General features: G+C 36.6%; 1 protein-coding gene across 17 annotated transcripts in view; it reads right to left on the bottom strand.

Moving 5' to 3' along the window:
- The window catches only part of NEDD4L (NEDD4 like E3 ubiquitin protein ligase), a 444,249-nt gene that overhangs the window by 211,677 nt on the left and 218,807 nt on the right, over positions 1-13,765 (bottom strand). Inside the window, exon 1 of one of the 17 annotated variants that reach the window (XM_056824481.1) lies at positions 1,128-1,399. The exons of the other annotated variants lie outside the window; for them this stretch is intronic. The gene's annotated coding sequence lies outside the window, so the exon portion shown is untranslated. Of the gene's footprint in view, positions 1-1,127; positions 1,400-13,765 lie in introns of those variants that run through there. 17 annotated transcript variants of the gene reach the window in all.

The following is a 13,765-nucleotide window of genomic DNA, read 5'->3' as shown; positions in this document are numbered from 1 at the left end:
CATGTTTTCCTACATTTTGCATTTCAAATTCTCTCCTTCCTTTTCTTTCTCCAGGACAATAAACAATTTGATACAGGTTATAGATGCAATCAAATATAGGATATATTCGCTATAATGCAAAATACATTTCCATAATCATAATATTATGGAAGATACATGTCATACATACACACACACAAATATGAAGAAAATAAGAGGAAAAGTGGTGTGCTTCAGTCTACATTCAGATTCCACTGGTTCTTTCTCTTTTCAATGAGTCCTTTGCCAGTCATTCACAGCTGATCATCCTGCAATACTGCTATTGCTGTGTACCTTGTTCTCCTAGTTCTGCTCATTTCACTTTACATTACTTCATTTAAGTGGTTCCAGGTTTTTTTTGTGATCATCTTATTCATCCTTTCTTATGGCATAATAGCATTCCATCACAATCATACACTGCAGCTTGTTCACACACTCCCCAATTGATAGGCAACTCCCCAATATCCAATTCTTTGCCCACACAAAAAGAGCTGCAATAATTTTTTTTTCAAATAAGTTCTTTTTCCTTTTTTTCTCCTTTGAAAATCTACTTGGAATATAGATCTAATTATGGTATTGGTGGTTAAAGGCCAATCCCTTTATTTTTTAAACTAGACCCAGAGAAGTTAAGTCATTTGCCTGACAAGGTCACAAAGCCAGCAAGGTGAGAATTGAACCTTGGCCTTCTGACTAAAGCTGCCCACTGTATCAATAGGTAAGCTTTGTACTTGGGAATGCAATAAACATAAAAAAAAAAACAGATTAGAAAACAAAATACATGGTGTGTGAGTCCAGAGGGATGAGTAAAGACAAAGTGAATCAAGAAAGACTCTCTGTGAGAGATAGTACTAGATATAAACCTTAAAAAATAAGTAGTTTAAGAAGCCCAAGCCAGAATACATTATATTGAATCATATCCTCTATTTCATTATTTTTTATAATTCTAACTTATCTTTATATACAGAGAACTTAAGATAAAAAAGTAGGGAGATTGCACAGCCCCAGTCCAGCCTAATTCAGAGTGCCAAATAATTGGGGCAGAGTGACAGATAGAAAAGTCACCCAGACATTACACTTTTTCAAGACCGACTACAAAATGGACTACTCACCAAATGTCAGACTGTTTTGGAGTAAATTGGGAGGGGAGGAGAAGGGGGAATCCAATCCAGGTCTTTACATCATACTCTATGGCTGCAAAGGTAAGAGAGGGTCTGAGGGGGAGCACTGGGAAGCAGGGGAGAAAAGGTCCACTTTGAAGAGAGAATGAGGGTCACAATAAGATCCTAAGGACCAAGCACCTCAGAGATGATCAGGATGAGAATCAGCCTCATGAATAGTTGGGAAACGCCAGCATCACCTACAATGCCAATGACAAAGCCAATTGCCAGGCCACTCAGGCCAACTCTGAGACCTGTTCCCAAATGAAAGAAATCCTTGAACTGGGTATGTCCCAGAGTCAGAGTTAATGTGAACAACCATCACTAGATGATAAATAGCAATAAAACCAGCCATGATGAGAAGAATAATTGACTTCATGCATAGCAATGATATCAGTGCAACTTTTTGTTGTGCCATAAGCTGCACCATGAGCACTGAAGAACATGGTGGAAGATACGCTCATGACAGTGTATTCTTGACTTTCAGAAATGTCTGTGAGGGGCCAATAGGCTGTTAGGTGGTCTGCCATGGGAAAGAAGCAAGATCCTGGGAGTAGGTGGCAGGTAAAGGATTGGAGGATGGATAGAAGGGTGGGGTGGCATGAATTCAGGATTTTGAACTTTTAGATAAGAGAAAAATAATTTGCCTAGTTGAAACAAATTTCTCCTAACTCCATCATTTACAGGTGAGATGAAAAGGGGTTAAAAGTCTTGGCCCACAGGTAGTAAAATGCCAAGTTGAACAAGTCTTTCAAGCTCCAAATCTAAGGTTCTGTCTATCACATTGGGAATGTAGCCTTTACCATTTTTACTCCAAAGGGAAAAAAAATCCTCCAGAAATATGATTTCTTAAAATGGTAGATACTTGCACCTTACTCTCCAAAACATTTTTTGATCCAAGGACACTGGCCTTCTGGTTGTTTCACCAACAAGCCATCCCATCTCTTGATTACAGGTACTTTCTCTGGCTGTCCTCCATGCTTGAAACACTCTCCCTCCTCAGCTCCTACTACTGACCTCCTTGGTTTCCTTTAAAACCCAACTAAAATCCCACCTTGGCTAGGAAGCCTTTCTCAGTCTCTCTTAATTCCAGTGCATTCCCTTTTAAATTATTTCCTATTTATCCTGTGCATAGCTTGTTAAGTGGATATCAGTTTACATGTCTCCCCCATTAGATTTTGAGTTCCTTCAGGATTCTCTTTTGCCTTTTTTTTATATGCCCAGTGTTTAGTACAGTGCTGAAGGGATAGTAGGTCCTTAGTAAATTTTTTAAAATTAAATTGAAATTGTTTATTTATAAATAGTTACATTCTAAGGGGATAAAAAGTTCCATCAAACAATTTACAATTATCTCTCATTTTGCACATTAAATGCATTAGGGGAAAGTTTGTTGGAAAGTGAATTTCAGATTCTTGTTTCCTTGCTGAATAAGGGATGGTAAGAACCATAGAGTTGGATGGTGTCTGAGGATTAGTCGCATATAATATAACCTACTCATTTTGTAGGGAAAAAACCTTTAGACAATGAATGGGTTGAGACATGTTCACAGTCATATAACTAGTCAGTTGCCTAGTCAGGTGGTGGAACACAAGCCTCTCTCAGTACAAATCTAGAAAGTTGACCAATATACTTCAAATGACTCTAAAAATACACTACAGAAAATGAAAACTCTACATGTGAAAGGAATTGAGATGTGGGTTCCCATGGAAAGAAATATCATACATATGCAATAACTACCTTCCCTCTTTACCTGGCAATGAAATTCTACTTGTAGCACTTTGTTGACTCTGCAATCTTTTGTTATAGGTCAAAAGACCATTTCTTTGAGAGTTCAAGGGTCCACAAGAATTCTGTCACTGGATAATTGTCTTACTTATACTAGCAGCACCTCAGGGTTTGACGTGTTCTTTTACCTGGGTATACTTTTATGTTAATAAAGTGTTACACTCACTAACAAACATATCAAAAAAACTCCTTATGTTCGTATTTTGAAAATAAGTTAAATAAGTGCATTTAAAAATTTTTTTAAGTTCCAAATCAAGTTTACTTTAAACAGAAGATATAATTCTATATCACAATTTAAAGGTATTGTACAATTTGGAAAAAGAACTCAAGATAGAATGTTGATCAACTTAATCACCTTTTTTCTTTTAAAAAAGTTTTATACATACTTAAAAAAAATATCATTGTTGATACATGTAAAACCCAGTGAAATTGCTTGTTGGCTACAGGAAGAGGGAAGGAAGAGAGGAGGGAAAGAATATGAATTACATAGCCATGGAAAAATATTCTAAACTATTTTTTTTTAAGGAGAGGGAAAAAATATCATTGTCATTTCCAGATAGCATATCAATTCCCTTCCCCTTTTGACTCCAATAAGCCTTCCCTTGCAACATATAAAAAATAATATAAAAAAATAATAAAGCCAATCAACACGACCTCTAAAATTCCTTCCAACTCTAAACTTCTGATCCTATAATCACAGTGGCCTAACAGTGTATATAGTATCTAGCTCCCATAGGACCCAATGTCTCTATCTAAAAAACAGACATTCTTCCTTATCTCTTCTCTGGGGCTATTTGATCTTTGCAATTGTTCAGTGTACAACTTTATTTTAGGGTTAATTTCATGAAACAATTTGATACGTGGATAAAACTTTATGCATTTATGGATGTGTGCAAATATGTTTAGAGAATCTTTAATTTAACTGCGAAACCTGGTAACTATAATATCGGACCAGTTTCAACAATCCATCTCCTCAGGATGACTTCATTGTGACTCTAATAGTGTGTCAACCTTGATTTACCAAACTCCTAAGTGTAGAATCAGGTGCCATTTTACTTTACTACTCTAAAGGATAAAAATGTGGCATCTAGTACTTTCAGAAGGCAAGAAATGAAATCAGTATATATAACAACTCCAGAAAGATTGAAAAATATTGGATAAGGAGGGGAGAAGAAAGGGGAGGAGAAAATCTAAAAGTATCCAATAGCATTTATTCATTGTTTAGAGGAGAGAAGCAAAAAGATAATCTGTTCTATACTAGGAATGTGTGATAAATCAAGGTTAGGAATGTTTGTACATATGTATGTCTATATGCATATATGTATATATATGTATGTATATGTATGTATATGTGTGTATATATATATATATCCATCCCTAATTTTGTTCCTCAGTTCCAGGCCCATATCAGCAAGTGCTTCCCAGACATCAACACTGGGATTCCCATCATCTGAAATAGAATATTCCCAAAACATGACTTATTTTCATTCTTCATGAATTAACCCCTCCTTCTCAATTTTCCTATTTCTATAACACAGGTTCATAACTTGAGTCACTCTTGACTCTTCAGTTTCCAAATCTGCATATCATACACAATTTCTAAGGTACATCAATTCTCTAGCCACAATATATCTTGAGCTAATTCTTTTCTTCTCATTGACAGTCATTATCTGAGATTTGGCTCTTATCACCTCTCAACTGTACAAAAGATTCTTAATTGGTCTCTCCAGTTCAGGAGTCTTTTCACTACAATCCATCCTCCACATAAGTCATCAACATAATCTTTCTAAGACACAAGTCTTTCCATGTCATTAGCCTGCTCAAAGATCTTCCAATGGTGTTAGGATAAAATAAAAATTCCACAGCTTGGCATTCAAGGTCCTCTTCAACCTGGTTCCAATTTGCTACAGCCTGATTTCATATTTTCTCCCTAAATACACACTATATTTTGTTGTTTCCCAAAATGATAATCTATCTCTTGCATTTCAATAAGTGGACTACTACCATTCCTCTCCATCTCTAAGAATCCTTACTTTCCTTCAAGGTTCAGCTCAAGAACCAACATGAAGCCATTTAATCCCCTGAGTGTTAGTATGTCATTTTCTTCTCCTTGTCATTGCTCCCTCCTCTCAAATTACTCTGTAGTTATCTGTCTAATTAAATGGTATACCTTCACAATAGAATGTAAATTCCTTGAATACCGGGATTTTATTTTTATCTTTGTATACCCAGCTACCAGCAGAGAACCTTACATATAAATTGTATATTTCTGCAGTATTGAAATGAACAGCTCTGATTGTTAAGAAATTCTTTCCTTAAACTAAGAATCTGTCCACTGGGAAAGTCCTCCTAATTAATATTCTATTCTTCAAGATCCAATAGAACAAGTTAAGTCATTCCTTTATATTTTGAAGCTTCAAAAACTTAGTCAAATAAATAAAGTCAAATATATTCCAAATAAATTTTCTCTTTTACAAACTAATCATTAACTTTTCATTAAAATGTAACTCTTTTGAGAACAGGGACTATTTTATCTTTCTTTGAATCCTTAGTGCTTACCATAGATCCTGACATAATAAGAACCTAGTAAACATATGTTGACTTATTGAATTCTTTCAGTTAATCATAGAACATGGATTATAGTCCCCTCTCCATCTGTGTGCTATCTTTATGGGAGATATGTAGGAGTGTGCTGTATGTCTTTAACAATCAGCTCTCTGAAAAGCATGACATATTAAGTTTAATATCCATCATTAATCTCTTCTCCATCACTTTTTTAAGTCTAGACAATTAACTAAAATATAAATCATATCCTAATTTATTATAGTTTGGTGATTTCTGAGGTGTAAATAAATATTCACACAGAAAATTTGACAATCAGCTCACTGGCACAAGTTGGCTCCAGTACATTCCCTAGATAAAGGCATGTAAATAAACACATATTCGAGAATATTGAATTGGGCATAATTTCATTCATTTCTCTGTTCCCTTACCACCTTCTTTCATTATTATTTACACATTTCTGAATTGACTTCTTTCATTATAGAAACCACCACTCAGACATGTATGGGAATCTATAAATATGTATTCATTTCCAAAGACGACACTAAAGAAATTAAAATCACACTGTGAATTCAAGACTAATCCTGGACTCACAGTCTCTTCCACATTGAGTTCGTGTGAAGTTTGTCATTTGATAAGCACTGCCAGCAGCTTTCCAAATACCCCGTCTGCTCTTCTTTTTCAGCCAGCATCCTTTAGTCTTAAACATACACTTTAACTCCCAGAACTGCATGTCAAACTGCCTTGTAGCTTACAGCTGTTTCCCAGACAAGCAAGGTTGGGTCACAATACCTAAGGCTATGCTTCAGTGAATCCTTTTTGTGTTTATTCTGCCCTTACTGAGCCAGATTATCTCATCAGTTCATCCTTTGCACATGTTTAAGAAAGGGGAACAGTTTGGAATGTGGTTATAGGGCAAAGCCTTCTTAGGAGTTGATGAGACTGAGTGAAGAAGCCAAACTCTAAATCTGAGTTTGATAGTCTGCCTCTCTAGGCAGGCTGGCACAAAGGGTGAAGTAAGAGTAGAATCTTGGAATGCAAGGGCATTTGGTGACCAAGTAGGTACCTATTGGCAAATTACTAATCGTGTGGTTTGCAAGGTATTTTTAAAAGGAGAGGGTGGAGTGCTAAATGCAGGTAAATTGTAACATTTCTGTGCAGCTACTAGGTATGATTCAGAGCCAGAAAGGACCTTTGAGACCATCTAATCCAATTCTCTTGTTTTGAAAGATGAAAACACTAAGGTCTGAAAAGGCAAGGTAAAATTTCCAAGGACATACAAGCAAAAAATAAGAGCCTGGATTCAAAAAAGGGTCATGAGATTACAAATCCAGGTCTTTCCTCCAAACCACATAGTACTCACTACTGTTTATATTTCATAATTACATTTTACTTTAACTATTTCTATACTCTAGTGAACTCAATTTATCTTAATTTATATAGCTAAACTTGCTTCTTGGATTTGATTTGATGCTGCAAGTTTGTCCATGAGGAAAAAATACTGTGCCAGCCAGCAATGGCTGTTTTGGTCTTCATTCTATTGAATAATTCATACTTTGCCTATAGGGTTGGGTGGAGAGAGCCAAACTGGAATACTTGTCAACAACTGCCAGTCCAATGGGGCTAATTACTGTAATTAATGATTGTCTTGATGTTTGATGTTGAAATCTCTTGCCATGGCTCCTCCCTTTCATTGCCAAATTATTTAAAAAACAAAACAAAAAATTGCCTATATTTCTTCCCTCCATTTTCACCCCTACTAAACTTTTGCCTTGATTATCGCAATAACTTCCCTTTATAACAGTATTTGAAATACAGACCTTTGACATACATTTTGAATTGCTGATTTATTCATATATGCACATACAACACAACCAAATAGTCACACGGTATTTTTAAGCTTTATCAATTACTTTCCTAACAACAATAAAATACTGTTAGTTGTATGATTTTATCCCTATTGGACAACTGAGAAGGAAACTGTTAAAATTAAACTGTGGTTGGTCTCTGAAATATATATTAATTAGGTGATCATCAGGGATTTAATTTCTAAATCCTAAAATGAATTACTAAAGTAAATGGAATTTATGGTAGTTTATTTACAATAGAAGGAAGATATTTAAGAATGAGAGAGAGAAAAAAATAAAAAACTCTGGCTTCTTCTGATACCAGTTAGAATTTCTAAACCCCAGCCAGGGGAATAGAGTCTCAAGAAGTTGGGCCTTACCTGGAGGCTTTAAGCCTCCAGAAAGGTGGGGTCACTAAGTCAGCTTTTCACTCGCCACAGTAACAGTCTACAAGAAGTCTGGGTGTTGGTCTTCCAGTTGCTCCTCCAAGTCAGTGCCCGAATCTTCACATGTCTGTCTTCCCTTCAGCTCCAAGTGACTGATCCTTCACTCCAAGCCCGGGTGACTGACTGTCTCACTTCAGTCTTTTTTCCCTCTATTTAAAGACCTTTTTCTCTTGTGTCACCTCCTCTAAATTTTCATGTCTACCAATCATAGCAGACTGTTTTCTCCAGGACTGCCCATTCTTTAGTTCTCACCTTCTTTGGTTAGATGATATCTTTTTGGGTTACTTAACACCTCTTTTGTTAAGTTCACCTTTTGTAGTTACTTAACACCTTTTTGTATTTGATTCACCTTTTGTAGATACTTAACAGCTTTTTGTAGTTGAAATCTAAAAATAGATTGTAGCTTAAAATCCTAGCTTCCTGATAGAATAAGAGCTAAGTACCTTCATTGTTACAATCAGGAGATTACAATTTTATCTTCACAATAAAGAAAGAGCTAAGTATCTTCACTGTTACAATCTGAAGATAGCTAGATCCAATCTTCACAAAACTAAAGATATAGTGACTTCATCCAGAAGATCAAAAAACTAGAAAGTGTCAGAACCAAGATATAAACACAACTCTTTAACTTCTAAGATTAAGGCTGAGTTCACTAAAATAATTTTAACCGTAAGTTCACAAATTAGGACATTTTTAGCAATGTCCTATGAACTCAATACCCTTAATAAAAAAGTTTACTATTCTCCTCCCCCCATCATTTTATTTGATGACTAAAGATAGAAGTTCACCTGAGTCAAATATTCCTTTTCTCCATTTAACTGTGAATAACTTTGTCTGCTTGTCTTTTTGAGAACATGCCCCATATCTAGGGATCAGGGTTTCCATACAATTCAATGAACATCTATTAAGCATTATTACAGCATAAACTAGACCCTGTGCTGGGTTATGAGGATATAAAGAAAAATAAATCAATCTATTCTTTTGAAGCTTGCAGTCTATTAAGGGATACAATATGTTTTTTTGTTGTTGTTCTTGTTCTTGTTTGGTCATTTTCAGTCATGTTTGCATTCAGGGATCTCTTGGCAAAGATAGTCAAGTGGTTTTCCATTTCCTTCTCCAACTCATTTTACAAAGGAGGAACATGAAGTCAATAGGGTTAAGTGGTTTACACAGGGTCATACAGCTTATACATATATATGTATGTGTGTGTGTGTGTGTGTGTGTGTGTCTTAAGTCATATGTGAAGTCAAAAGATGAGACATTCTAACTTGAGATCTGGTGATCTATCCATTGTGCCACTTAACTACCCTACAACATGTTTCTGTGTAAGTAAATAAAGTTATTCCTTATATATGGTGCGGAATGGGGTGGGATTGGGGGAGTTGGGGCAGTGCTCCTGTGGCTTGGAAACTCCAAGTAAAAATTTTTGGTCCTCTCTTTGTACCAGAGAAAAACAATTTTTTTTTTCTTTTATGGAGTGTTTACAATACTTTCTTTTAACTTTCTCTGCTGGCCTTTGTGTGTCATCTGTGGCTTCTGCAAAACTCCCCCAAGATTCCCATTCAATTTCTTATGTTAACTCATGACATATCAAAACCACAATGAGGAAAGTTGCAATGCAGAAGGGATAAGGATTGTATAAATAATCTTATTAGGAAGACAGCACAAATATAGAGATGGGGAAGGGAGTGGAGGCGTATATGGAGAGGAATAGTGAATTCCAGGCATAGGAGACCTCTTGTGCTTCATTATCTGACTATACTATTTTGGGACTTCTCTTACTCCCCATTCCCCAGGAACTTCATTGTTGGGAAACCTCATCAACATACAAGATCAAATCAGCCTAGGTACTCACACCTTTGCCTCTCCAATTGGAGGATTGACCCATAACTCCAAAACTTATATTTAAGGAAGGGCCTCAGCATATCTCATTGTCCTTTTGGACTTCATCATACCTCCCTTATCCACTTTCTATTGTATGTTTTCTTCCCATATTAGATTGTAAACTCCTTGAAGGCAAGAACTTTCTTTTTTCCTTTTTTGAATCCTGAGAACTTAGCACATTGCCCAGCAAAAAGTAGGCTCAAAAAAGTAGCAAAAAGTGCTCAATGAATTTTTAATTTCTATTACTGATTACTGGGCAAAGGCACAGAGGTGGAAGATAGAATGTTACATTTGGAAAATAGCCAATAAGGAGGCTACTTTTCAACAGAACTAAGAACAGTAACAAAAGAAAACAAATAAAAGTATAGAAGTAGAAATGAATGATGAGAGTGTTAAATGTAGTGTGTGTGTGTGTAGATATTCCTTTTTTAAAATGGCACATTTATGGTTTCTTATATGATTCATTCTCTTATCTTTGTACATTGAAATATTTATGTGTGTTGGTGGTAGTTGATAATTATAATGAATATTTTAAGGAAATTTTAAAATAGAAAAAACTCTAAATGATAAAAAATGTTATCACTATAAAGGCATGTAAGCTGTGGACTATTCTTATTAAGTAAAGAGTATATCTTATGGTCTGAGCACCATGTTATATAAACTTTTATTGTTGCAAATCCTTTCAATCAGTTAATCAACAAATATTTAATGAGTCTATGTGCCAAGAACTGTGTTGGTGAGGAACAAGAAGAGGGGGAAGAAAGGAACAGAGAGGAAGAGAGGAGAATGAAAGAAGGAATAGGAGGACAGACTGACAGAGAGATGGACAAAGGGAGGAAGGGAGGGTCCCTGTCCTCAAGTTACTGATATTCTGTAATTCATATTAATGACTCCATCTACCATCCCAGGTACTTCCAGGACCAAAACATCCCTTCTTGGCCATCACTCATTTATATGTATCTCTTAGAATTAGGACTTAAGCTTTTTGAAAAGGAGATTCATCTTGCTTTTTTCATTTTTATCTATAGAGCTTTATCCAGTGCCTGGTTCAGAGCAGGCATGTAGTAAACATGCCAAGGGCTGTTCAAGGTTCAAAATTTAAAAAATTAAGCGGTCTTTGTTCTTAAGGAACATTCATTGTAATAAAGGGACATTGTAGGTATTCTCCAGAGCAGGCCAACTCTGTGTGCTCCAAACAGAATATAACATTCCCATTTCCTATTTTACAAATATGGGAACTGGGACTCCAAGAAGCATTCATTTGCCCTAAATATTACACAATGAAGGGCAGAGCCAGTTTACAACTGCAAGTTTTCCTATTTGTAGAATGAGGATTCTTTCCACAACATCAGGGCTCTCGGATGGAGTTCTAGAATCTAGCATTCCTAAGCAAAGGGTCTCAGAATGATCTCAGGGAAAAAGGATTCCTTTGGGTCTCTGTGTTTCCCAGGATTGAGAAACCAGAACAACTAGATTAGTCTGAAAGAAGATACTTTGAAAACTGTAAAATCAGATACAAATGTGTATACTGATATTCTTTTCTTGGATCTGTATCCCATTCCTCTTATTTATAACCTCAATGCAAAATTCAACTTTAGATCAGGAGCTGTTGTGTACTCTCTGTATCTGGCATAAATTGCTATTGAAGTTGGATACAAGCAAAAGACCACCTGAGAAACCTAGGAACCAAGATCCCGCCATACAATCAATCGCTGCTTTCCCTTTGAACCAGTGAGTAGGATTGGTGATATGTGACCAGTTCCTCCAGATTCCTAGAGATAATGTTAGCATTTGGGGAGGGCAGGGGGACAGACACAAGATTTTTTTCTCTACCATTTTACTCCTTGACTTGGTTTTATGAGTATTGTTGGGAGGTTTGTGACTCCATACTAACTTCTCTTTAGAGGCTAATCACCTAGAGGATCCAGGCTATAGAAAAGGTGAAAAGGAAACCTTACATTCTGGTTTCCAAACTCTAGGTGTGGGACCTAATACTAATAAAGAGAAAATTCTTCACTCAGGAAGTGAAGGTATCACACTAATGCTTCATTTATTTTTGCAATAGTCCACCTGAAAAAAAAATAAGGGCCTAAACTAAGGTGATGAGTGATGTGAGAGGTGTTGTAAAGGTACAGTTGTCAAGATTTAGCAATTTATTGGATATGTAGGCTGAGGATATTTCAATAGTTTTCTAATTAATCTCTAGCCTCAAGTCTTTATTCTCCAATCTATTCTTCACAAAGAAGCCAAAATGATTTTCCTAAAACATAGGTCTAATTGTGTCTCATTTCTCATCAAGAAACTTCATCAGCTCATCTCCAGAATGAAGTGAAAATCCTGTTTGGCATTTAAAGTCCATCATGACCTAGTTTCAACCTGTTTGCCACTTTGGTATACATGTTTTCCCCTTGATTCAGCCTACCATTCAACCAAAATGGTGTGCTAGACATTTCACATATTTTGACAATCCTTTCTCACCTTTGCCTCATAAAAACTTTAGTTTCCTTTAAATCTAAGTTCAAGAGCCAGCTTCTCTATGATCTCTTTCCTATGACCCCAACTTAAATGCTTCCCTAAAAAAAATGAACTCATTTATTATATATATATATATATATATATATATATATATATTATAAGGTTCAAACCCCTTAAAAGAACATGAGCTCTTTTGATGGCAGGGATTAATTTTTATCTTTGTATTGCCAGTGCTTAGTAAATAAAAAATGCTTAATAAATGCTTTTATTTAACACAACCCTTACCTTCTGTCTTAGAATCAATGCTAAATATCATTTCCAAGGCAGAAGAGCAGTAAGGGCCAGACAATTGGGGGTTAAGTGACTTGCCCAGGGTCACAAAGCTAGGAAGTATCTGAGGCCAAATATGAACCCAGGACCTCCCGTATTTAGGGCTGGCTCTCTATTCTGTGAGCCACCCAGCTGCCTCATAAATGCTTCTTAATTGATTTCACAAATGTGAGGAGTTGATATGACCCTGAGATTATGAAGCTGGATGACTGAAATAGGAACATTAAAAAGAGGGGTGACTTTTGAGAAAAAGATCCTGAGTACAGCTCAGACATGTTGAATCTGAGGTACCTATGGAAATGCTTGTGATGTTCTATAGACAGGTTGATACCCAATCTCAATTCGGGAGAAAGGCTAGGACTGAATATCCAGAGCTGAGATTTATGTACAAAGAGATGGCCACTTAACCCATGGGGGCTAATAAAATCACCAAATGATATAGTGTAAAAAGCACAGGTCCCCAAACTACAGCCCATGGGCCACACGAGGCCCCTTGAGACCATTTATCCAGCCCCTTCCTCACTACCAGAAGGGGCACCTTTTTCATTGGTGGTCAGTGAGAGGAGCACAAGATATGGTGGTGCTGCAAAGCACCTGTGCAAGGCCCATCACAGCCAGCACTGCAGCCTCCACTATCCCAGACAGCAGTATGCAGATTTATTCATAGTGTTGTTGTTTTGTTTTTTTTATAGTCCTGCCTTCCAGTGGACTGAGGGACAGTGAATTGGCCCCTTGTATAAAAATTTTGGGGACCCCTGGTAAAGAGGGATGGGTAGTGGGTGTGGCAGCTGGATGGCTATGTGGATTGAGAGCCAGCCCTAGAGTTAGGAGGTCCTGGGTTCAAATATGACCTCTGACACTTCCTAGCTGTGTAACCCTGGAGAGTCACTTAAACCCCATTGCCCACCTCTTACTGTTCTTCTGTCTTAGAACCAATACACTGTATTGATTCTAAGATGGAAGGAACGTGCTTTAAAAAGAGAAAGAAAAGATGCAGCTAGGTGCTGGGCTTGGTGTCAAGAAAACTCGTCTTCCTGAGTTTAAATCTGGTCCTAGATACTTGTTAGCTGCATAATCCTAGGTAAGTCATTTAAGCCTGTTTGCCTCAGGTTCCTTATCTATAAAATGAGCTGGAGAAGGAGATGGCAAACCACTCTAATATCTTGGCTAAAAATATTTCAAATGGGGTCAGAAAGAGTCAGACACAACTGAACAACAAAAAAAAGAGAAGAATTCCCAGAATAGAGTGTTGGGATATATT

Source organism: Monodelphis domestica, chromosome 3 (genome assembly GCF_027887165.1).
Source record: "Monodelphis domestica isolate mMonDom1 chromosome 3, mMonDom1.pri, whole genome shotgun sequence".
Lineage (NCBI taxonomy): Eukaryota > Metazoa > Chordata > Mammalia > Didelphimorphia > Didelphidae > Monodelphis > Monodelphis domestica.
Note: the sequence above shows the minus strand (reverse complement) of the source record. Positions and strands in the feature narration are given on the sequence as shown.